Genomic DNA, 23,982 nt, shown 5'->3' on the forward strand with positions numbered 1-23,982 from the left:
CCTGAACCATTCAAGCAGATATTTCATATCTAACCGTTCAGCAGATGCGTCTGCATATTAATCTACTAGCGGCAAGGCTGCTAAATGCACCGAGAATAAGTTATGACCCATGACATCAACTGTGAGAGTTTTGGTTAAAGCCTGAGCTCCCCGCCTACATAACCCCCTCCCCAAAAGAGGCGATTGGTTCTCTGCTTCAGGGAGACACCCTCTGGAGTTTCTAGAAAAAGCTAAGCTGAGTTGAAAAAAGTTGAAGAATCTCCCTTTTAACATTGGAACTAACTTTGGGAGATAAAAGCATCCTTGTGGCTCTGAAACCTGATCTGCTTAAACCAGGACGTTTGGCAAGTACTTTACCTCCCTAAATTCCTTTCTGTTATCTCTTTGCTGTGGTATTGTTCTCTGTATATTTATATATATATATAAAAGCGCTACTGTGTGTGTGTTTTAAACTTCGGTATATCTCTGCCTGCGGTGACAGTGGTATACCGACGATTATTCAAACATCAGTGTTATTGCTGATATTGCCAAGTTTCCTCTTTCTCTGTACAAAGAGGTGGTGGCAGTGTGAAGGGTTAATTGCGTAATTAACCTGACCCAGTAACAATTGCTCCCAGGCTGCCGGCACACAGGTTGTGGTCCATTAGCTGGAAACTTTTTGTGCAGGGTGCAGCTGGGTGTGGCATTGTTACGCACATGACAGCGCGGTTTTAGATTGGCTAGTCCTTCAGTCACGAGTTTGGTGAGAAGGGCTGGGGTCGTCACACATGACTTACAACGGGTTCATGGCACATCCATGCTACTGTACAGCTAACACCAGGGGTCTCCAACCTATGCCCCATGGGCCAGATCTGGCCCGAGGCTAGAGTCAGTGGCACATTCTCAACGTGCATAGACTGAGAATTCAGGGCAGCAGAAACTACTTCGACCTACTGTAAGGCAAAATTCAGATAAGGATCCCGATGTAAGGGAGGACCCTGCTGGGGACACCGATGTAAGGGAGGACCCTGCTGGGGACCCCGATGTAAAGGAGACCTGAACCTGGTAGCTCTCCCCCACTTTGTCTTTTCCTCTATGTTAGCATTGTGTCCACAGTAGCATTTGCGTAAACAGAGTAGAGTAGGACTGGCCATAGAGGGATTACTTTGACGCAGTTGGCCGACTTAAGCATGTATTGCAATATGTGTGAACTAAACATCCCTATTTATTCCAAAGTCTGTTTGAAAGAGTATATACCAGTGTGCAGAGGGTCCTTCAGAATATCTAGTGTTAATATGTGGTTACACCCCTTTAGCACCTGATGGATAAATGCATATACTATAGGAGGAGCCCTGCTGGGGACCCCAATGTGAAGGAGGGGATTATTTAATTTAAAACTTTTTTTTAGCCTGCAAATATTTGTTATATATACTACTAGGTGGCCCTCGTACTAAAAAGAAGGAGGAGGAGGAGGGAGGAGGAGGAAGAATAGTGCCCCATCATTGGTGTCAGTGGGGGGGGGAGGAATAGTGCCCCATCGTTGGTGTCAGTGGGGGGGGGGGAGGAATAGTGCCCCATCGTTGGTGTCAGTGGGGGGGGGGGAAATAGTGCCCCATCATTGGTGTCAGTGGGGGGGGGGGGGAATAGTGCCCCATTGTTGGTGTCAGTGGGGGGGGGGGGGAAGGAATAGTGCCCCATCGTTGGTGTCAGTGGGGGGGGAGGAAAAGTGCCCCATCGTTGGTGTCAGTGGGATGAATAATGCCTCATCATTGGTATCAGTGACACCAACGATGGGGCACTATTCCTCCCACTGACACTTGCTGACCCCTGTTCCAGTACGGTGCTGCTGCAGCCAGCATATGTGGTTGCAGCAGCACCTCTGGACGGCACACTTACCTGCATCTCCACTCGATTTTCGCGGGGCCGCTCAGCTCCGCCTCCTCGCCGGTGATTGGCCAACTGTGTGCCTTTCCTGAGCTACAGTTCTGGCGGCCAATCACCGGTGAGGAGGCGGAGCCGAGCAGCCGCGCGAACATCCAGTGGACGAACCGAGAGAAGGAGCAGCCGCGCTTCCTGGACCGGATCGTCGTGTGACCGGAGCCAGGTAAGAGACAGCAGCCCCGACCCACTCCTGTACTTAGTGTCCCTTCTGTTGGAAGGGGAGGGGGCGGCGGCGGCACCGCGCCACCCCCCTAAAAAGTGTCAGCATGCCGTTACCGACGTATAAGACGACCCCCGACTTTTGAGAAGATTTTCAAGGGGTAAAAAGTCGTCTTATACGCCGGAAAATATGGTAGGTAAATATGACATAATATGCAGCATAACAATATTTAGCATTTTCTATAGCTGAGCTGGCTGCCAAAGCTCTAGGTTTTTTTTTCACATTTTACAGGCTCTCAATGTGCTTCTTTCATGAAAGGACCCTGTTCAGAGAGTTCAACTCCAGTGAAATGGAGAGTTTACATAGTTCAACTCTAGGGAACCTAATACTTATCTGAGGACTGTCTGAGATTCAGACAAATCGTGCCTTAAAACAGAAAAAGTTTGTTGCACTGACATTTTTAGTGCACCAATAGTTCTCAGTGAATCCTTTGTCATGAATTAAATGCTTATTTGTAAAATACTGCATATAGAGATGATAAAAGAACAAACAGTATATATATATATATATATATATATATATATATATATATATATATATATATATATATATATATATATATATATATATACACATACATACACATATATATACACATATATATATATTTTTTTTTTTTTTTTTTTTTAAACTAAAATAAAACTGAACCCAAACTATTATAGATTCCCTTTCATGTTATTAAAATTTGACTTTTCATTTCAAACTGCAGGCATGATTTTTTTTTTACATTGAAAAAACAAATTCCTTCCTTGCAGTATGGCAACCTGAAGGTGTTCTTCAGAGATTTCAATATACCTGGATGTATGATTGGCTCAGTGTTCTCCAAATAAAATGAATGAAAGAACTGAAAGAAAAAGAACCCGGGGCAAATTTAGATTACGTTTGAGCCCTGCAGTGTAATTACTTACCTCGTTTATAACAGCAGCTAAATCATATACTCTGTTTCTCTACACAGCTGTGTTAATCTTTCTGAAAACAGGAACCTTTCACATACCCTTTAATAAGAATCTTCACACTCTAGCAAAAAAAAAAAAATAGTCGGAGTAAATCATACTTTTACGATTGCTTTTCTTTACAGAAATATTAAAAAAGTAGTCTAAACCATCTAAACATAAATGTTTCTGCAGTTTGTAATAGCAGAGCTTTTTAAATCCCAAAAATAAATCTAAAGTTTAATCTCAGTTCCTAAATCTGGGAGGGCTGCAGAAATAAAAATCACTTAGCACAGGCCTGGAAAAATCTAGAAGTTGTTTTAAAAAAATTAGGAATTAGAAACGACAGAGCAATAATTTGAGGTGCGTGCAGTTCTCATTTTCCACAGCAGCCACTTAAAAATGTCAAAATATATTAGTTCCTTCCCATCAAAAAGCCAAATGTAGTTTTTCCCACCACTCTCCCCCACATCATGTATATACAGCATATACAATTACAGCATATACAATAAATATCTCTCAACACACACACTGATCAGCCATAACATTATGACCACCCACCTAATATTGAGTAGCTCCCAGTTTTGCCACCAAAACAACCCTGATGACCCGTTGAGACATGGACTCCAAAAGTAACATGCACATCAATGGCAGGACCCAAGGTTTCCCAGCAGAAGTTTGCCTTGCTTGCCATCTTCCTATACTGCATTCTGGTGCCATCTCTTTCCCAGAAAAATGACATACACATGAATTTGTCCATCCACATGATGTAAAAGAAAACATGATTTCTCAGAACAGGCCACCTTCTTTGCTCCACTGCACAGTTCTGATGCTTGTGTGTCAATTGTAGACACTTTTGTCTGTGGACACGGGTCAGCATGGGAACCCAGAACGGTCTGAGGCTAAGCAGCCCCATACACAACAAACTGTGATACCCTGTGTGTTCTGACACCTATTAGAACCAACATTAATGTTTTCAGCAATTTGAGCTACAAAACTCTATTTGATTGGACTACATGGACCAGCTTCGCTCCCCACATGTATCAATGAGACTCGGCAGCCCATGACCCTGATGCCTGTTTGCCAGTCTTACTTCCCTGGACCACTTCTGGTCACTCTTGACCACTGCAGACGGGGAACATCCCAGAAGGACTGCAGTTTTGGAGATGCTCTGACCCAGTCGTCTAGCCATTACAATTTGGCCCTTGTCAAAGTTGCTCAAATCCTTACACTTGCCCATTTTTTCCAGCCAAAAAAAAAAAAAGAAAAAGTCAGCATCTATAAAAACTATAGCTGCTGACTTTTAAAATACAGACACTTACCTGTCCCTTGGTCAAGCGGTGTCCTCACCATGGTTGGTTTCACCAGCTGTCTTCTCTCCCTGGCGCGGGCGTCTTCATTGTGGGCACCTGGCTGTGACAGCTTGCGGCTTCACAGCCGGGTACCCACTGCACTGCGCTTTGTGAATGGCCCCGTAGTCTTCTGGGACCTGTCACGTGTCCCAAAAGACTACGGGGAAGGAGGGAGGACAACCTCCGTTTCCGATCGCCGAAGGAGATCGCAGCAAAAGTGGGAGCGGGTACCTGTCAAATTCAGGTACCCGATCCCCAAAGGTGCCAAACCTTAACGGTGAGCGGGGGCCAAAGCATTAAAGCAGAACTTCCCCTTTTGGGTGGAAATCCGCTTTAACTACCAACACATTATTTTCTACTTAATATATATCCCACCCACTTACAGGTGCCATTGTAACAAGAGAATGCCAGTGATCAGTGTATATATACACACGGGTTTCTATCCCCCCAGCCCAACATGTACAAGCCCTGTCTTTGGTCATTAGTAGTTTAGTACTGCATTGCTAGCTGCTGAGAAGTGGGATCCAGCGTCTCCTGTGCTCGATGTCACGTAAATAAAGTTCCTTTCAGGTGGTCAGCAGACTTTACTGTCCTCTGCAGAGTGGTCTGCGGTGGACTGCTTTTCAGACTATAGTTGACAGCCAGTTTACAGGCATTCAGTAGGCGATACGGTCTCCTCCTGAATGCCATTTTTTGCCCCAGTTCTCAGGGGGATTTTACATTCAACTATGACACTGCAACCACTTTAGCTGCATTTGGCAAGTGGTTGCAATGCACCTACCTAACTCTGATGGGCATGTTTGGCAGGTGGTGCGACCAGTCATGCCACACTGCTGCAGTAATGTTAACACGCCCCTCTGACTGCCATGTAATTTGTAGGTGGGTGGTTGGAGGGCCCCAGCCATCCGTGTGAACCATGCAAGCTACCTGTCACAGATAGAGGAAGCCAGATCCCGTTGCAGCAGTGAGAGGTGTTTGCCTGTCTGACAAGTCTATGTGAGAAAGCTTTTGCAGGCATAGCAGCAGGGGCGTATTTTCCACAAGGCAAACAAGGCATTTGCCTAAGGCTGCATTTTAAACGGGGGCAGTGGCACCCCCCTAAACAAGGGATGGAAGAAGAGACATACACAGCATGGGGACCAGGCGGGATCTGAGAGAGGCTTTGGGCTGTTTGATGGTGTATGCAGAGCCTGACTCTTGTTCCCGGGGATGTCCGGAGCTGTGAAGGTGAGTGTCTTCTCTCTCACCTGGGTGGGGAGGGGTTGCCAGTCTATGGGGGGCGTTGGTAGTAGAAGACTCTCTAAGATAGGGGTGGGGGGCTGGGGTTGTTATTGGTCAATGTCAGGCTCTCTTCGTGGGGGAGGGGGGTGTTGGTCGGTGTCAGGGTCTCTCCATTGGGGTGGAATCCAATTTTTGTGTAGCCTAGGGCAGCACGAAATCTAAATACACCACTGCATAGCAGTGCTATGGGAATTCAGTAAAGCCCTGACAACATATTTCTGGCAGTATGGCCTGCACCTCTTTCAAAAATCCCTGTCCCGTTCCAGTAGCTCTACACACGTGGCAGGATCCAGGTAGTTCTTAATAATGCCACTCATCAAAGAGACCCTTTTACTGCACAAAGTTAAAAATAAATGATCTCCAGTTTGTAAATAACTAAGCTGGAGATATTCAAAACCAAATGTAAGTTGGCGTACAGAGACAGGCAGAGTGCCTGTCCTTGTATGCTTTGTAGCCGGGTGGGATGTTTGCTGCCACTACCTCCTCTCCTCCCCATTTGTAACTAGCTGTAATAGACACTGTCAGCATCTCAGCCAATAGCCTTTCAACAACCAGTGACACAGACAGTGGGCGGACCCTGACTGGAAAGCTGGAACACTGGTTTCCCATCAGGTCAGCTGTCTCCTTGTGATTGGTAGCCAATAGCGGGCTATCTATGGAGCTTAGCTGCACTGAGGATGGAGTGAAGAATGGACACTATGGCCTCAATGGACACTATGGCCTCAATGGACACTATGGCCTCAATGGACACTATGGCCTCAATGGACACTATGGCCTCAATGGACACTATGGCCTCAATGGACACTATGGCCTCAATGGACACTATGGCCTCAATGGACACTATGGCCTCAATGGACACTATGGCCTCAATGGACACTATGGCCTCAATGGACACTATGGCCTCAATGGACACTATGGCCTCAATGGACACTATGGCCTCAGTGCACACATCTGCCCAAAACCCCTCTTCCCCTACAGGTACATGAATCTGCTGCGTGCACCAACATGGGCTGTGTAGAGGAACGACAGAATCCCAATGAGTGTCAGACATGCTATGAATTCCCTTGTAAATAGGTTTTACTTGCACAGGACCCAGGGCTATCGACGACTATGGGCAGCATATACTGGGCTCCTGGCATCTATTTGTCATGGATTACCTTTTTTATGTTTTCATTTTAATTACTTGATGGTTATATTAGGTCAATATTTGTGTGGAGGATGTTGAGAAGCGTAGGGTGGATAGGGAGGGAGTCGTGAGGGAGGGAAAGGGAGGTTTTCTTTTTTTTTTTGGAAGGGAGGGGGGATGGGAGAAGAAGGTAAAATATTGTGAATGATTGGTTTTATGAGAACGTAAATGGAATATGTATTGTTTTTTTTTTTTTTATTTTTTGAAAATTAATATTTAAATTGAAAAAAAAAAAAATGGCAAAATGCAGTACTGTTCTGAAAGAAAAAAAAAAGGAAAAGCGTACTTCCGCAGTGCCACTTTTCAACGGGAAATCTTTAGGCTGCAATCATAGTGTGCAGGTTCAGGTGTTATGCACATAGCGGTGCCTTTTTAAATAGCAGCCTGAAGCACATACAGTAAACATGCAAACACGCTCCACAACACGTGTTGCCTAGTAATAATAATACAAAAATGGAACAAAGAGACGCACAGCCAATCCCCATGGGTGCTTAAATAGATTCATAAATATTTACAAAGTAATCCAGAACCTGGAGCACACCACTATGTAAATCTTGACTTCTGCGGGGAATGCGGAGATCTCCACACATCCAGCTCCCCACTTTCCATCCCTAGACTGATGAATCGCCTCCACGATCAGTAGTGATGGAGGTAATGAAAGAGTTGGGTGGAACGCAACCTTCACTGCAGAAGCTGGAAATATTCATAGGAGAAAATCCGGGGTTCTGGAGCTCCCAGGGCACTTCAGCAGCTACATAGAGATATCGGCAGTCACCCGTTAGTGCCGGCGACAAACCTCGACTGCTTGTTTCATTAATGGATGTTTGAGACAGGCTTATTTTAGGTACATAGCCAGCAGACCATGCAATGGGTAGAAACCTCTTATAAAAGGTTAGGTACCACTAATTTGCACTGTAATAGCAGTATGACACACAAGTCACCATCACAAAGGCACTCTAATAATGAGATCTGCTTGCAAGTCTATTACAATGAGAAAAGAAAGCCTGCAGAGAATTAGTCTGGCAGGCTGTTCATACAGTACTTGTGATAAAAGGAAAAAAATAAAACGAAAATGCATACTCTGGGAATTAAAAGGTGAATTTGAGGGTACCCTCTAAGAAAAGTGTCCCTTCCTAAACCGTGTAAAAATGATCATCTGCTAACCCTATGGGTGATGATCATAGGATGTTATTCATGATCCGGTGGAATGTGATCCAGTCTGACGTTGCTGGCTATAATGCAACTACTTATATATCAAATTGAAACAAAAGTATTGATTTAACCTCCCTAGCGGTCTGATTATGTCAGTATTTCTGTGCTCAAAGCGGTACTTTATTTTGCATGGAAATATGTATTTTTTTTATTGTAGGCCTGTAATTTTTAGGAATAACTCACTGAAATCTGTCCGAATAAGAGTCTAGTAAACATCCCGGGTATGATAAAATTTGAAACACGAAATCATAAATTATAATTTAATAAATAATCATAAAAAATATAATAAATTTAATTCAATAATATAATCAAACCAAAAACACTGAAATGTGAAATATAGCGCCAAGTTCGCACATCGCTGAGCAAAGTCGCAAAATCGTTTTCAGTGTCTGATGACAAATTTTCCCACAAATCATCACTCAATTCTGCAAGTGGTTCTGATTTACTATCGCTGTTCTCTAGCTGGTCTAAAACCGCTTTTGACCTAAAGGGACGCTTTTTGGACACCATGGACTTTTCTCAGTTTCCAGGCAGAAAGGACAGTAAAATTGCAGGCAGGGCGCCGGACAAAGCACTCGGGACAAAATGTATGTGAAATGGTTTGATACAGTAATGTTTTAGGGCTCGTTCACACTTGACTGTTTTACCAACTCTTGCCAAACGCCCCTATAGCGTTTGGCAAGCGTTGGTCTGGCGTTTGCGGAGCGTTTTTTAACGCATGTGCGGTTCAGCAGTGGTTGCTAGGTGTTTGCCGAGCGTTAAAAACACCCCACAAACGCCTATAATGAAGTTTGGATGGTGTTACCACTCCGCAAACTCCCTGTTTGTGGAGCGGCACCATAGACTAGAATAGGAGGCTTCAACGCCTCCTGACTCAACCAGAGGCGTCCGTTTTGCCACGCCGCGACAAAACCGTACCGTTAGAACAGCACCATGTGCTGCAATGGGCAGAATTGTCCCAGGCATTTGGGAAGCGGTAAAAACGCTTCCCAAACGCCTTTCTGCTGCTTGAAAACAAGGCTAGTGTGAACGTAGCCTTACTATGTGATTTTAGTGAATGTCACTTTTTCACATTTTTAAATTTCCCGCCGTTCCATCCCACGTATGTCCTGACATCACAGGGAACGGAACCTGGAAGACAGATGCCGGCATTGGCCGGAGGACATTACAGGGGACACTGCAGGAGGGACATCGCGGGAGTGCAGGACAAGGTAAGTGCAGAAGAGATCCCGCAGCAGCGCCGCATGGTAAGCCTGAGTGTAGCTAGGGATTACCTCTTATGGTGCCTTAACCCCGAGCTACACTCGGGAATAATGCCAGGGAGGTTAAAGTGAAACTATGACAGTCTATTCACTCCAACTTGGTCTGCTACAGTGCAATAAACACAAACACGTTAATGAGTGTTGCAATAGTGCAGGCTACTCATTTGAATTGTCTTCCCAACACACCAAAAAGGGATCTGAAATCATACATGCAGCATTTTCAGGACAGCAGCTTACTGCACATTAGTTCTTTGCGGAACATTGCAACATGCATCTATTGGAAAAGTGGTTTGTATTGCGTTGTGGTAGTGTGTATCAGCCTTAACCTCCCTGGCGGTCTAACTGATCAATATTTTTAAATGTCAAAGCGGTACAGTGTTTTGCACGGAAATTTGTTGTTTTATAGTGTAATCCTGTAATTCTTAGGAATAACTTATTTAAATCTGTCCAAACTGTCTAGTAAACATCCCGGGTATGATAAAGTTTGAAACACGAAATCATAAAAATAATAAATGATCAAATTATGCACACTGGATGTTTTTACAGCGGCTGTTTTTGGCTTTTGACGTTTTTTCCCACAGCCAGTAAACCCCCCAGCATGTTATCCTATGTGTCCATACACACATAGACTGTAATCAGCGGTTTTTGGCAGGGGAGTTTTTTGGCTGAAAAAAAAAACCCAGGACTATTGGACTTCTAGAGGAGTTTTTTAGCTGTATAAACGCTCTAACGCTGAAATACGCAGTAAAACGTGGAAAACTGACGTCTTTACATTCTTGACCCCTGCAATGTATACACCGTGTTATACATTACACGCCTGACCCCTGCAATGTATATACTATGCTGTACGTTACACCCATGCACTGCATTCAATATGTTATACACTACATGCCTGACCCTTGCAATGTAGACATTATGCTGTACATTATACTCCTGTTCCCTGCACTGCATTCACTATGTTGTACGTCATACTCCTGACCCCTGCACTGCATTTACTATGCTGTTGATTATACTCCTGACCCCTGCAATGTATTTACTATGCTGTACGTTACACCCATGCACTGCATTCAATATGTTATACACTACATGCCTGACCCTTGCAATGTAGACGTTATGCTGTACATTATACTCCTGACCCCTGCACTGCATTTACTATGCTGTACATTATACTCCTGACCCCTGCACTGCATTCACTATGTTGTACATTATACTCCTGACCCCTGCACTGCATTCACTATGTTGTATATCATACTCCTGACCCCTGCACTGCATTCACTATGTTGTACATTATACTCCTGACCCCTGCACTTGATATGCTATGTTGTTCATTATAATAAGCTGGATGATGGAGTGTTATTACACAGGATTTTTTGCCAGCTACAAAAACCGTCAACCCATTAGCAGCCATAAGAGGTATCTCAGGGCTCAGTAGAGGGGTCAGAGTTAACTGAGATTTTCTAACTATTTTATTCCCAGTTGCAGTCTAATTGATGTATTTTCTGCAAGAGCTGTTGGGTGCCACACTTTATATAGACTTTACGGCCTAAATGTAGCCAGCTAACTACATAAATATACTAATGAACAAGACCTTCCTGGTGATTTGTCTGTACTTATTATAATAAATCTTCCAGTATATTAAAACTAAATTGTACAATAGCTTAATAGGTTAACCCCATTTTTTAACCACTTGTCGCCCAGGCCAATTCTGACATTTCTCACATAGGTGTAAAAATCCACTTTTGCTAGAAAATTATTTAGAACCCCCAACCAATTATATATTTTATATTATATATAAAATAGATTTAATAGTTTCTGAAAGTAAAAGCCCTAGAAAATAAAATAGTGGGTGTTACAAATTTTTATGTCACAAGATATTTGTGCAGCAGTTTATCAAATGCAAATTGCCAGGAAAAATACCTGCGAATGAATGGCCCTGGATAAAAGTTTGTCTGCGTCTAGGGCACATCGTTTGTAGGTAATTGTTCCAAGAATTATTACATGTGAGTGGCCGCAATTAGCTGCGGGAGCTGTCAGCCTCCAATTCAGAGAGGCTTCTACCAGCAGTAATCCATAGAAACCCCCGCTGGGTCTCCCCATGTATTCGGCCCCATTCGCAAGTGTGAATAAGAGCTCAACTGTGCCTTCTGCAGTGCCTTGGCACATCCCCAAGTTTTAGAATCACTGATTTAACCCATTAACAAAATGAAAAAAAAAACAACAAAAAAAAAAACTAAAAAAAAACAAAAACAAAAAAACCTATAAATATAGAAATCCTGTCTGTCTTGTGCAGCTCATTCACATCTGTTCCCATTCCAGCTGCGTACTTATGAATCCCAAATAGATTTAGTACAAAGTACCAGAGCAAGGGGTTCTGGGAAGTGCCCTTGTGCCAAACGCTTAATTACTTCATTAATTTACTTGTAACATTTGTAAGGATTGTTACCAGCACCTCCAGTGGGAACACATAGGATGCATACACAGTAAACACTGCTAGACACACACACTTTAGTGCATAGCTGCTTCTGAAAACTGGTGTTGAATTTTCGGTAAGATGCCACGTACATATATTTGAAAAATATTTTCATTGCAATAAAGCCAATTATTAAGATACGAATAAAAATTCGACTGCAATTAAAATGTCTTGAGATAAAGACTTTGGGCCTCGACCAATTTAAAGATTTAATGTCACTTTCACGTGGGTGTATTTTAGGGCACATGGCCATTCAGAGTACAATACGCCTGTACTTGTGGAGCCTGGGAGCCATAGCTGCTGCCTAACTTTTCCCATGGACATACATTACAGAATACGCAGCTACATGCACATAAAAAACGCAGGTACCTGTGTTTACATATACATAAATGTATTTTTACAAAAGCAACGGTTTGCATTTATTGAAATACGTCCATATGCGTGCTTATGTAGATAAAAGCACCAGTGTTTATGTGCCTATAGCTGTAATGCATGACAACAGGCAAACTTACGAAGCAACTGTGCTTCTTGGGGGCCACCACACCGCAGCAGTTAGGCTGCATTCACGCATGAGCAATTTGTAGCTTGATGCTCCAAAAACGCTCAAACTTAAAAAAAAAAAATCTGTTTTATGGTGCCTGTTCGTGCAATTAATTATGAACAGGCACTGCGACAATCGCGGCGTCAGACCCCAGCCCTTCTCACCAAACTCATGACCGAAAGACTAGTCAATCTAAAACCGCGCTGTCTCGTGCGTAGCAATGCCATGCCCAGCTGCACTCTGCACAAAGATTTTCCAGCTAATGGACCACAATCTGTGTGCCGACAGCCTGGGAGCGATTGTTACTGGGTCAGGTTAATTACGCAATTAACCCTTCACACTGCCACCACGTCCTTTTTGTACAGTGAAAGAAGAAACTCGGCAATATCTGCAATAACACTATGATGTTTGCATAAGCGTCAGTATACCACTGTCACCGCAGGCAGGGATATACCGAAGTTTAAAACACACACAGTAGCGCTCTTCAGAGACAGGTGTTCTAAGTTTGCATTAAAGAGCTTTAGAAACAGTTCAACGCTTTCGGAAAGTAAGATTTATCACTAAAAAGGTCAAAAGGGTGCAATAAAAATATTTACAGAAAAAGATGCAGCATATATATATATATATACATACATACATACACACACACACACACACACACACACAGCAATAACACGGCAAAGAGATAACAGAAAGGAATTTAGAGAGATAAAGTACTTTAAGCAGATCACGTTTCCTGCGCAAAAGGGCTTTGATCTCCCGAAGTCGGTTCCAATGTTAAAAGGGAGCTTCTTCAACCTAGCTCAACTCAGCTTAGCTTTTTCTAGGAACTCAGCAGGGTGTCTCCTAAAAACAGAGAACCAATCGCCTCATTTGGGGAGGGAGTCATGTAGGTGGGAACCCAAGCTAGAACCAAAAACCCTCACAGTTGATGTCATGGTTCATAACTTGGTGCATTTAGCAGCCTTGCCACTAGTAGATTATTATGCAGAATCACCTGCTGAACGTCTAGGTATGAAATATGACATACCTGCTGGGATGGTAAAGGAGATATCATTTTCTGCTCTCCTGTTGATGCCAGCTAGGGGATGTAATATATCGGACGACTTGTATTAACGAGACCGATCTGAATATATGCCTGGATTTAATGTACAACTTTCATAGTCCAAGATATGTAATCATAAGGGAAAAGGGGATGTTTAAATGTGAGTCCATTTTACAACTACCTGGAATGTCTTTGAGCTCAGTGAAGGACTTGGTTTATGGTTTTACAATCCTTCTCCAAGCAGAGTCTGGCAGACATCTGGGGGCCAGGCTAATTGGGGTTTATAAACATGAGCTCTCCTGCTGGCCTTGATGCCTTTGATCTCTGCATCAAACAGACCACATGTCACTCCTCAGAGAGGGAGGGGGGATATCGGAGGAATCTGATTTGAGAGTAGAAAATGATACAAGATGGAGGCCTTTGCCAAAATGGAGGTTCACATCCATCTCTGCGTGCACGATTGCTACAGGCACCATAGAGAACAATTGATTTAAGTTTGAGCATTTTGGGAGCTTCATGCTTCAGGCTACAAATCTCTCATGTGTGAATGCAGCCTTAGGTGTGAACCTAGCTTAAATGTGTCAGGGCGTTGTGGTGCAATTCATTTTTAATGGCACTCCAATGCAGTAAATTAATACACAAGCATTGCGTTGTACTGCTTGGAAAAAAAAAAATTATTTGTTATATATATATATAAACATTATGATGTATTGCCAGTCCTTGCATTGAACTGCCTCAAAGAAATAAAAGTTAATGCATAAAAAATTGGGTCTGTGTTAATGAATGCAGCAAAATGCCAAGGTGTGAATGGGGCCTGTCAAGTTTTTAAACTGATTGTAAACCTTATGCTTAATATTTTAAAAAAATTTAAATTATGTCATACCTACCTGCTCTACATAATGATTTTTCACTGAGCAGCCCCAATCCTCCTCTTCTGGGGTCCCCCACCCGCACTCCTGGCTCCACTTCTTCGGTGAGTGCACACAAGAGGAGCTAACCTTTACCCTGCTCTATCCATTAATATACAGGGTTGGCCAAAAGTGAGTATGCATTACTAACTGGATCATGGATTTTATTTATTATAATTTTCAATGATGTAATCTCTTATTAATTTATAGGTATTGAGAATAATGGCATTGAATTTGAGTGAAGAACAATGTAAATCCAAACATAAAGTGGATTCTGATGAAGATTTGGAAGACTAAAAATGCCAAGAGATTGAGCAGAGCGACAAGAGGTATTCAACATTACTCCAACCAACACGTCCACCCACAGAGCCGTGTCATCCATTCACAAGGTCTGCAAATGAAAAGACTACAAGTCTCATTTGCCACCATGACCGAGGGTCTGTAGCTCTCAGGAGTAATGGCAGGCTAAAATATACTGTGGCTGGACTTGGCTGAACGCCGTACTGAATGCAGTACTCAATTTTAGTGCCCTGTAATAAAAAATGCTGGGTGCAATAACTAACTAAAAACAAGTCATATACATGCACACGATCAACATGTAGTCATGCAGGTACCTTTTAATCAGCATTTAAACCATTACATATTCTACGAATGTGAAAGACCATCTGCCAAATAAACAGCTGCCCTGGCACATCATAGCATTCACCCGGCACTCCAAGAAATAACAGAATACAACTGCAATATTCTTGTACTGTCAAAACCTCCACTTTTATTATCACATGACACACAGGAGGATATATCTTATAGTCATCACAATCTGCATAATAACACACACCAGTAAGAGTGAGCATTACAGCATGAAATAGACACATCATTTGACAGCGTCACAGCATAGAATACATTGCCAAAGCTGTGGAAGCGAGAAGGAACAAATCCCATCGGAACCAAACTGCCCCCGGGGGTCAGGGAGAAGCCATAGGCATGACCAGTCGATGAGCCCATACAGTCTTGGCAAAAACCCAGCATCAGAGTGTCCTCTGGCCACTAAGGGAGGGGGGGGGGGCTTCTACTGGTCTCGCCCAGACCTCTGCCTTATAAACCCATTTTCTTGAAGCTGTCTAATAGTGGGCGGTGCCACAACCACCACAGGAGGAGCTATTCGAAGGGTTCCGCAAGGATAACAGAGTCACATTCAACCACCATATTTGTTATCTGAAAAGTCACACTTTTGCTTTTTATCTACCACAAAACCTTTTCTCATCTCCCCCAGACGTAAGGATTTGTAACTTAGATGTCCTTAACCCCTTGACGCCGACGGCACACAAATATGCGGCCTCACGGAACTGGGCTTTTTTCCATGGGGCCGCATATTTGCGTACCTGTCTTTGTGCTGGGAGCACGCCGCTCAGCGCACTCCCAGCACTGAGACTGCGGTGTCACTGAAAGCCCCGGGTCCCGTTCTAACGATCGGGACCTGGGACTCCCAATTCCAGGTCACGTGATCACTGTGATAGCCTCTGATTGGCTATTGCAGTGATCAGTCACTGTGCAGTCCAGCCCCCTTGTTTTTTCTCTCTATGAATGGAGAAGAGAGATACAGTGTATCTCTCTAACCCCTGGCATAGAGAGAAAAAAACAAGTTTGTTGAAAAAAAAAAAAAAAAAAAAAAAAAGGTAAATAAAATATTAAAAAATAAAGAAAAATACCTAGAACAAGGTTTGATCTAGTTCAGTGCCGGGGTTAGTGTTTGGGTTAAGGTCAGGGTCAAAAAAAAAAAAAAAAAATTGGTGTCAGTTAGTATTAATGTCAGTGTCAGTGTGTTTTAGGTAAAAAAAAAAAAAAGACAAAAACAAAATGCACACTATTGTTTCTGGGCTGTACTACGGTTACAAACAAGAAATAACATACACATATATGGTATCGCTGCGATCGTCAAGAGCTGGAGAATTTATTTTGGGTTGTTCTTTAGCGGTAGGTTATGGTCGTAACAAGAAACAGCTAAATAAAAAAAAAACAATTTTTTTTTTTTACTATTTTAGGCCAGTTTTCCTTTGATAATAAAAACAAATTAGGAGCTATCCATTACTATTTACCACCAAATGAAAGCCCAATTTGTCCTAAAAAAATCAAGGTATAATCCACCTGGATGTACAAAGTAGTTGTGATGATATGTACGGTCTTACTAACACATGTCAACGTTGCAGAATTGTGCTTAGGCATTTAGATTTGTTTTACCCTTAGGCGTGAAGGGGTGAAACAGGTTTTTATCTCCTAAGGTGAGGTTATGCAGGCCATAGACGGGTCGAAAACCCGTGTGTTTTTTTTTTAAAATCAGTCGTTCAACAGGCCGACGTTACCACCAACGGTAAACATTAAAAAAAAAAAACACAAACATCGCCCGATTTTCGGACGGCATTTAATTACTTCTGTCCCTGCAGAGAGCTCCACTATTATATTTGACATGAAAAAGTATTGCGGTTGCAACAATGTATCCATTTGTATCCATTTCGGATACAGAGGTTTTTATTCTGATACAAATAGATATTGTTGCAACTGCAATACTTTTTAATGTCAAATATAATAGCGGACTGGAATTCTTATTCTTTTTCTTGCAGGTCACGGCTCATGCGCAGATTTTTTATCGGTAAAAAGATCGGCTGATTTGCCCATCATTGCCGGGAAAATTGGCTGATTTTTTTCCAACTTCACTGATAAAAAAAAAAAAATGTGCCAAAACCCTGAAAGATGACCGACCAATTAACCCATTAACGGTGCAAAAATCGGCCGATTTTCGACCCATCTATGGCCTGCATTACTAGAGGTCATAAACACGTTTCATTCCATAAACAAGTTTTTCTCTTGCTCTCAGCAGAATATCTTGTGACTTTCCTTTGACCTAGAGAAATGATACTTCAGTCACCTCTCATGCCCCTGGCATTAGGGCAATAATGCTTTATTGTAAAAATTTCCCAAGAAACAAAGGGTCCAAGGCCAACACATTTCATAGGCATTACAGGCCCTAAGTCAGGAGAGCAGAATACTTGAGTTTTGGGCATGTGTCTCTAAATGCATACAGTGCTAGTGTACAGACCAGTGATAGCATCCAATCCTGTGTTTTCATGGGCATAATGCTAATCTAAGGAGAGTAATTCCTTTTTAATGTTGGTACCAGGGGCGGACTGACAACTCAAGGGGCCCCCAGGCAATAGGGGCTCATGGGGCCCGTGTCCTTGCCCAAACTCAAAAAAGCCTATGAAAAAAAGGTACCAGGGGCATCTTATGGGGCCCCCTACTGACCCCGGGCCCTCGGGCAGTGCCTGAGTTTCCAAATGGTCAGTCCGCCCCTGTTCGGTACACGGACAATACATTTTTTCAAAGGGTGTTACTATGTCTTTAATAACTTGAATGTGGTCATCAGTATCATTGTCACATTGATGCTACAGCCTATGTCCTCAGTAGGTCTCAGCTCCTTGGGGAGCCTATACACCAGTGGCGCTCATGTGCTTATACAGACTTTTTTTTCGGTACATCATTCATTAGGTCGTTTAGCAGGATAGGTATACCCAGTATGCACCAATTCCACTTGACTTCAAAATATTATTCATGATAGATTTATAAAATACTTGCTTTAATAAAATCCTCTGAGAACAAAATTTGTTCAGAATAACACCGATTACTTATTTGTTGCTCCGATTTTGAAGGATAATTTATAACCATGAGAACCCATTCATACATCAAAATAATAACCCTGCCACTGTGCTTACCAAATAAACAAGAGGAAAAAAAATCTTTCCTTCGGAGATCAGGGAGACATTTCCCCGGTAATTGTCATAGTGGATGACTTTTACACTTCCTCTTGTTAATCATAGAAAGAAATCAGTTTGAGACACAATAACTGTACGATGTCACAAAATAAACATTTAACCAATCTCAACAGGATAATCGAATGGATGAACTCACAGGGGAGAGCTAAATCTTTTAAATAAGGCTCGTTCGAGCCAATCAACACGAAGGAGGGGTAATGATGTTCTAGAGAACCCAGCGGCAGATGTTAGTATTCCCAGCAACGTGTGTCGAGATTTACTGCAGTCTCATGCCTCTGTTCAACAAATCCTTAAGAGCCTACTAATCTAACAGCTGCCATTTCATCCAGCTATCCTGACGGCTGATGTATACACAGCTCACATTAACGAGCCTCCAAAACTCCCTACACCATGACGGCTTCTTTGTTTAAAGGGGTTCATTTTCAAATTTGACTCCGAGATTGAGACAAAATCTACCTTTGTAGTGGGGTCCCCCCTTCCCAACACAATGCAAGTCTGGGGGTGCAGGAGTAAGAGGTATTACTTACCATACTCCTGGCTCCAACAGGCTCTCAATACATATGACCAGTCCTCTAAAGCAGTGGCCTCCAAACTGCAGTCCGTGGGCCAGATGCAGCACTTTGTTCGCCCTTATACATCCCTTTGGGCACTATTCCTCCTATATTAAGAATACGGCATAACTCTTGCCATTGACACTGACAATAGGGCACTCTTCCTCTAGTAGAAACAAATGGCAATTGCCCCAACCTATAACTGGCCTTTACAGCAAGGAGCACATGGAAGGGCGACACATGTCAAGCAACAAAGAAAATATCTCTTCCTCCCACTGACAGCAATGACAGGACACTTCCTCTCACTGATACCAATAATGGGGTACTATTCCTCTCACAGACACCAATGATGGGGCATTGTTACAGATGCCAGGACATTTCCTACTCCCACTGTCCAGAGTCCAGCCCCTCTAAGGTCTGAAAGATAGTAAAATTTGTTTAGGAAGTTTGGTGACCACGGCTCTACAGTTTCTAAGCAGCTTTGGGCCGCAGTGGCAGGCTCACCACCCACCAGGGATGAGCTCAGGTGGGTTCAGACACGATTCCAAACATGACGGAGCTATCTCAACAGGAAGCTGACACTGCAGACAGCCAAGGGGCACATACATTTTATAATTTATATATATATATATATATATATATATATATATATATATATATATATATATATATATATACACATATACACACACACACACATATACATACATACATACACACACATACTAGAATGCCAAAAGTATTGGTTGGCCTGCCTTTACACGCACATGAACTTTAATGGCATCCCAGTCTTAGTCCGTAGGGTTCAATATTGAGTTGTCCCACCCTTTGCAGCTATAACAGCTTCAACTCTTCTGGGAAGGCTGTCCACAAGGTTTAGGAGTGTGTCTATGGGAAGGTTTGACCATTCTTCCAGAAGCAGATTTGTGAGGACAAGGACTTGTCGGACAAGAAGGCCTGGCTCGCAGTCTCCGCTCTAATTCATCCCAAAGGTGTTCTATCAGGTTGAGTGCAGGCCAGACAAGTTCCTCCACCCCAAACTCGCTCATCCATGTCTTTATGGATCTTGCTTTGTGCACTGGTGTGCAGTCATGTTGGAACAGGAAGGGGCCATCCCCAAACTGTTCCCACAAAGTTGAGAGGATGAAATTGTCCAAAATATTTTGGTATGCTGATGCCTTAAGAGTTCCCTTCACTGGAACTAAGGGGTCAAAGTCCAACCCCCGATAAACAACCCCACACCATAATCCCCCTCCACCTGGCACAATGCATTCAAGCAAGTACCATTTTCCTGGCAACCGCAAAATCCAGACACGTCCATCAAATTGCCAGACAGAAGCATGATTCGTACAAGTCTCCACTGCTCTAGAGTCCAGTGGTGGCATGCTTTACACCACTGCATCCAATGCCTTGCATTGCACTTGGTGCTGTAAGGCTTGGATGCAGCTGCTGAGCCATGGAAACCAATTCCATGAAGCTCTCTACACACTGTTGTTGTGCTAATCTGAAGGACACATGAAGTTTGGAGGTCTTTAGCTATTGACTCTGTAGACAGTTGGTGAATTTTGTGCACGGTGCGCTTCAGCATGCCCTGACCCCACTCTGTCATTTTACATGGCATAACACTTGGTGGCTGAGTTGCTGTTGTTCCCAGTTGCTTCCACTTTGTTATAATCCCACTAACAGTTGACTGTGGAATATTTAGTAACAAGGAAATGTCACGGATGGACTTATTGTACAGGTGGCAACCTATCACGGGACCACGCTTGGAGTCACTGAGCTCCTGAGAGCGACCCATTCTTTCACAAATGAAAATAAGTAGTCAATGTGCTTAAAAGGTACTCCAAAGTCAATATAAAGTCCCAAAAAAACGGAATAATGTGTATACTGTGGTAAAGATGCAGTTGAAGTTGGGTAGATGTGATCCCCGGATCAATGAAGATCCCCAGGTCTAAGAAGCATACGTTCCCGAGATAAATAAGGAAGCAGTCACAGCTACACCAGAGAGAACCACCACTCCTTCACTTTGCATCCACGGTATCTAAGAGGAGAAACTCCTCACAAAGAGAAATGCCCATAGTAAGGTATAATATAAAACATTTATTTATAGTAAAAGACAGGATGCATCCAAATTGGATAAAACACCGCCAACAAATATTAGTATCAGCAGCCAAAGCAAACAGGACTAACCGTCCTGTCAGATGTAGTGGCCGCCGGAGCTCCCCAGTGCTCCGACGGCGTGGCGTCAAGGCGTGCGTAGGTTCCTCCTTACGCGTTGCGTGCCAAGCACATCTTCAGAGGAAAGAACCGGTATACGCCGTGACGTGCAAGTCAGCGCTAAATAGACCAAAAAGCGCATGCGCCGTAGTTAGGCGCCATTTTATCGTAGCTCACATACCAATCTGTGTGTCAGTCCGTGATAACAGGAGAGTCAACAGATACAGAAACATGAGTAATGTAAATTGATATAGAGAATCACATCTTATCAATGGCAAAGGTTGAAAAAACGAAAAAAAGGGGGGGGGGGGAGGGGGAATGCATAACTAAATGCAACCAAAACGGCATATATTACAGCAATAAAACGGAAAACAATATATGAAATAATATCTTGTCACTAATAAATGACAGAATCAGTGTGAGGTTGGCGATGCAACCAAGGGCAATATCATGAAAAAACGTGCCAGATCAAAGGACACATTGATATCATAATCAATCGTCACGGCGTATACCGGTTCTTTCCTCTGAAGATGTGCTTGGCACGCAACGCGTAAGGAGGAACCTACGCACGCCTTGACGCCACGCCGTCGGAGCACTGGGGAGCTCCGGCGGCCACTACATCTGACAGGACGGTTAGTCCTGTTTGCTTTGGCTGCTGATACTAATATTTGTTGGCGGTGTTTTATCCAATTTGGATGCATCCTGTCTTTTACTATAAATAAATGTTTTATATTATACCTTACTATGGGCATTTCTCTTTGTGAGGAGTTTCTCCTCTTAGATACCGTGGATGCAAAGTGAAGGAGTGGTGGTTCTCTCTGGTGTAGCTGTGACTGCTTCCTTATTTATCTCGGGAACGTATGCTTCTTAGACCTGGGGATCTTCATTGATCCGGGGATCACATCTACCCAACTTCAACTGCATCTTTACCACAGTATACACATTATTCCGTTTTTTTGGGACTTTATATTGACTTTGGAGTACCTTTTAAGCACATTGACTACTTATTTTCTTTTTATTTTAATTTTATTTTATATTTTTTTTCTAGCGCTGCACTTTTTACTTAGTTCTATGTGAGGAATTTTTTTGGTTGTCCTGTGTGTTCTAGCTGCTCGTTTTTAGAAAGCGCTCACTTTTATCCATTGTTTCATTCTTTCACAAATGTTTGTAGAAGCAGTCAGCATGCCTAGGGGCTTGATTTTATACACCTGTGGCCATGGAGGTGATTGGAACACCTGAATCCAATGATTTGGAGGGCTGGCCCAATACTTTTGGCATTATAGTGTATGTGAAGCTGCGGGACAGGAAAGGCCTCTGTTGCTTATGATTGGCTGTCCTCAGTGACAGCTTCCTGGCAGGATAATTCGTATCCGAACACCCCAGAGTTCATCCATACTCTTTACATGAAGAGTAACTCTACTTTTGTTCAGAACAAAATACTCTGAGTACTTTGCAGGAATTTTAACAAACTTTGAAGCAAATCGCTATCCTTTTGTTGCTCTGAAGAAATTGGTGTTTGTTTTACCCTGTCATGAATGGCTGTTCTGTATAATCAGCTGGTGCATTTGCAGTGTTGTATTGGGAAAAGCTGCAGTGTTTGCATCCCTCTACAAGTATCAGCCACTTTACAAATGCGCTATAGCAGAAAGATGGACAGCTCTGGGAAGAAGTCACATGACGTCCTCCCAGAACGACCCAGCGGCTCGCATTCAGCGCTGTCAGTGATCGCTGTGTCTTACAGAAACAGCTGATCACATGACTAGGTAAAAGGCCAATCACAGCGTCCTTTTATCATGTGATCAGCTGTGTCCAATGAAACAGCTGATCACAAAGTAAATACAGTTGCCGGTTATCAGCAGCACTTTCCTCGTGCGGTCAGAGTGAGGAAAGTACTGCCGATAATCGGCAAATGTCACAGAGCAGATATGCACTGATAATCAAGGCACCGATTATCAGTGCCACCTAGCAGTGCTACCAGTCAGTGCCCACCATTGCTGCATATCAGTGCAGCCTATCAGTCCCGCCTCATCAATGCACATCAGTGAAGGAGAAAAATTACATGTTTGCAAAATTTTATAATAGAAACAAAGAAAAACTTTTTTGTTTTTCACATTTTTGGCTCTTTTTGTTCATAGTGCAACAGCGCTGAAAGCTGAAAATTGGCCTGTCCAGGAAGGGGGTAAATGTGCCCGGTAGGCAAGTGGTTAAACCCATGTGGAAGATCTGAATTTCCTATTGCAGGATGCCTAGAATCTGACTTGCATCAGACCTCTGGGAAAATCAGTGAGCAAATTACACAAAAGACATTTTGAGAGCATTGTGCACATCAATGGTGTAAAAGAAGCCTACAGGTTTCCATATTGCAGTGAATGTTACAGAAAAGTACAGCACTACAGATTGAAAAGGAAAGGTCATTCCTAATAACATTACAATAGCAATTGTATAACCTATAGGATGGGTTTTATGAATGGAGCAGGGGGGCAGAATTGGGCATAGTCAGCACAGTGGCTGATATTAATCCCAGCAGCTCTGGAAGATCACTGCTGTGGGGGTATCCAAAGGGCAGAAGGTGGAGAATTTCTACTGGAAACAGCAACCACCAGCATTGCCGGTAAGTAGGGCCTGGTGCTGTTTAAAAAAAAAAAAAATTATATATATATATATCTATCTCTATCTCTCTCTATCTAAACTTCAGCTTTACTAGCCCTGCACTGCATGTGATGGTGCCAGGGGACCACCCACAGCCTGGAGCTTCAGAACAGTGCGGGAGCCTGCTGGACCGAGGGATAGGGATTACCTAATACTCATTATCCCTACACCCCTAAATTGGACCAGGAAATAACCCTTGCAGTGCGGGGGGGACTGGGGGGGGGCGCTAATGTAAGGGTAGATTTTGTCTCATTGATTATGATCTGTAGTAATACAAACTGTAACCATCTTCAGCAGCATTTTGATTTGCTTAGCAGACAAAATCCCTTCATTCATATACAATCTAAATGGGTGAAAGAAGCATGGTGTGTGCTTTCACCTGCAGGAGAGAATAATGGCTACCCCCAAGGCA

The 23,982-nt window shown here is 43.1% G+C and overlaps 1 protein-coding gene across 2 annotated transcripts in view; it reads right to left on the reverse strand.

Annotated features, from left to right (window-relative positions):
* Positions 1–23,982, reverse strand: part of MAN2A2 (mannosidase alpha class 2A member 2) — a 175,132-nt gene that overhangs the window by 141,993 nt on the left and 9,157 nt on the right. Inside the window, exon 2 of one of the 2 annotated variants that reach the window (XM_089689377.1) lies at positions 3,049–3,157. The exons of the other annotated variant lie outside the window; for it this stretch is intronic. The gene's annotated coding sequence lies outside the window, so the exon portion shown is untranslated. The remainder of the gene's footprint in view (positions 1–3,048; positions 3,158–23,982) is intronic. 2 annotated transcript variants of the gene reach the window in all.

Source organism: Staurois parvus, unplaced genomic scaffold (assembly GCF_062004578.1).
Source record: "Staurois parvus isolate SC_StPar_1 unplaced genomic scaffold, SC_StPar_1.0 ptg000472l, whole genome shotgun sequence".
NCBI classification, from domain to species: Eukaryota; Metazoa; Chordata; class Amphibia; order Anura; family Ranidae; genus Staurois; species Staurois parvus.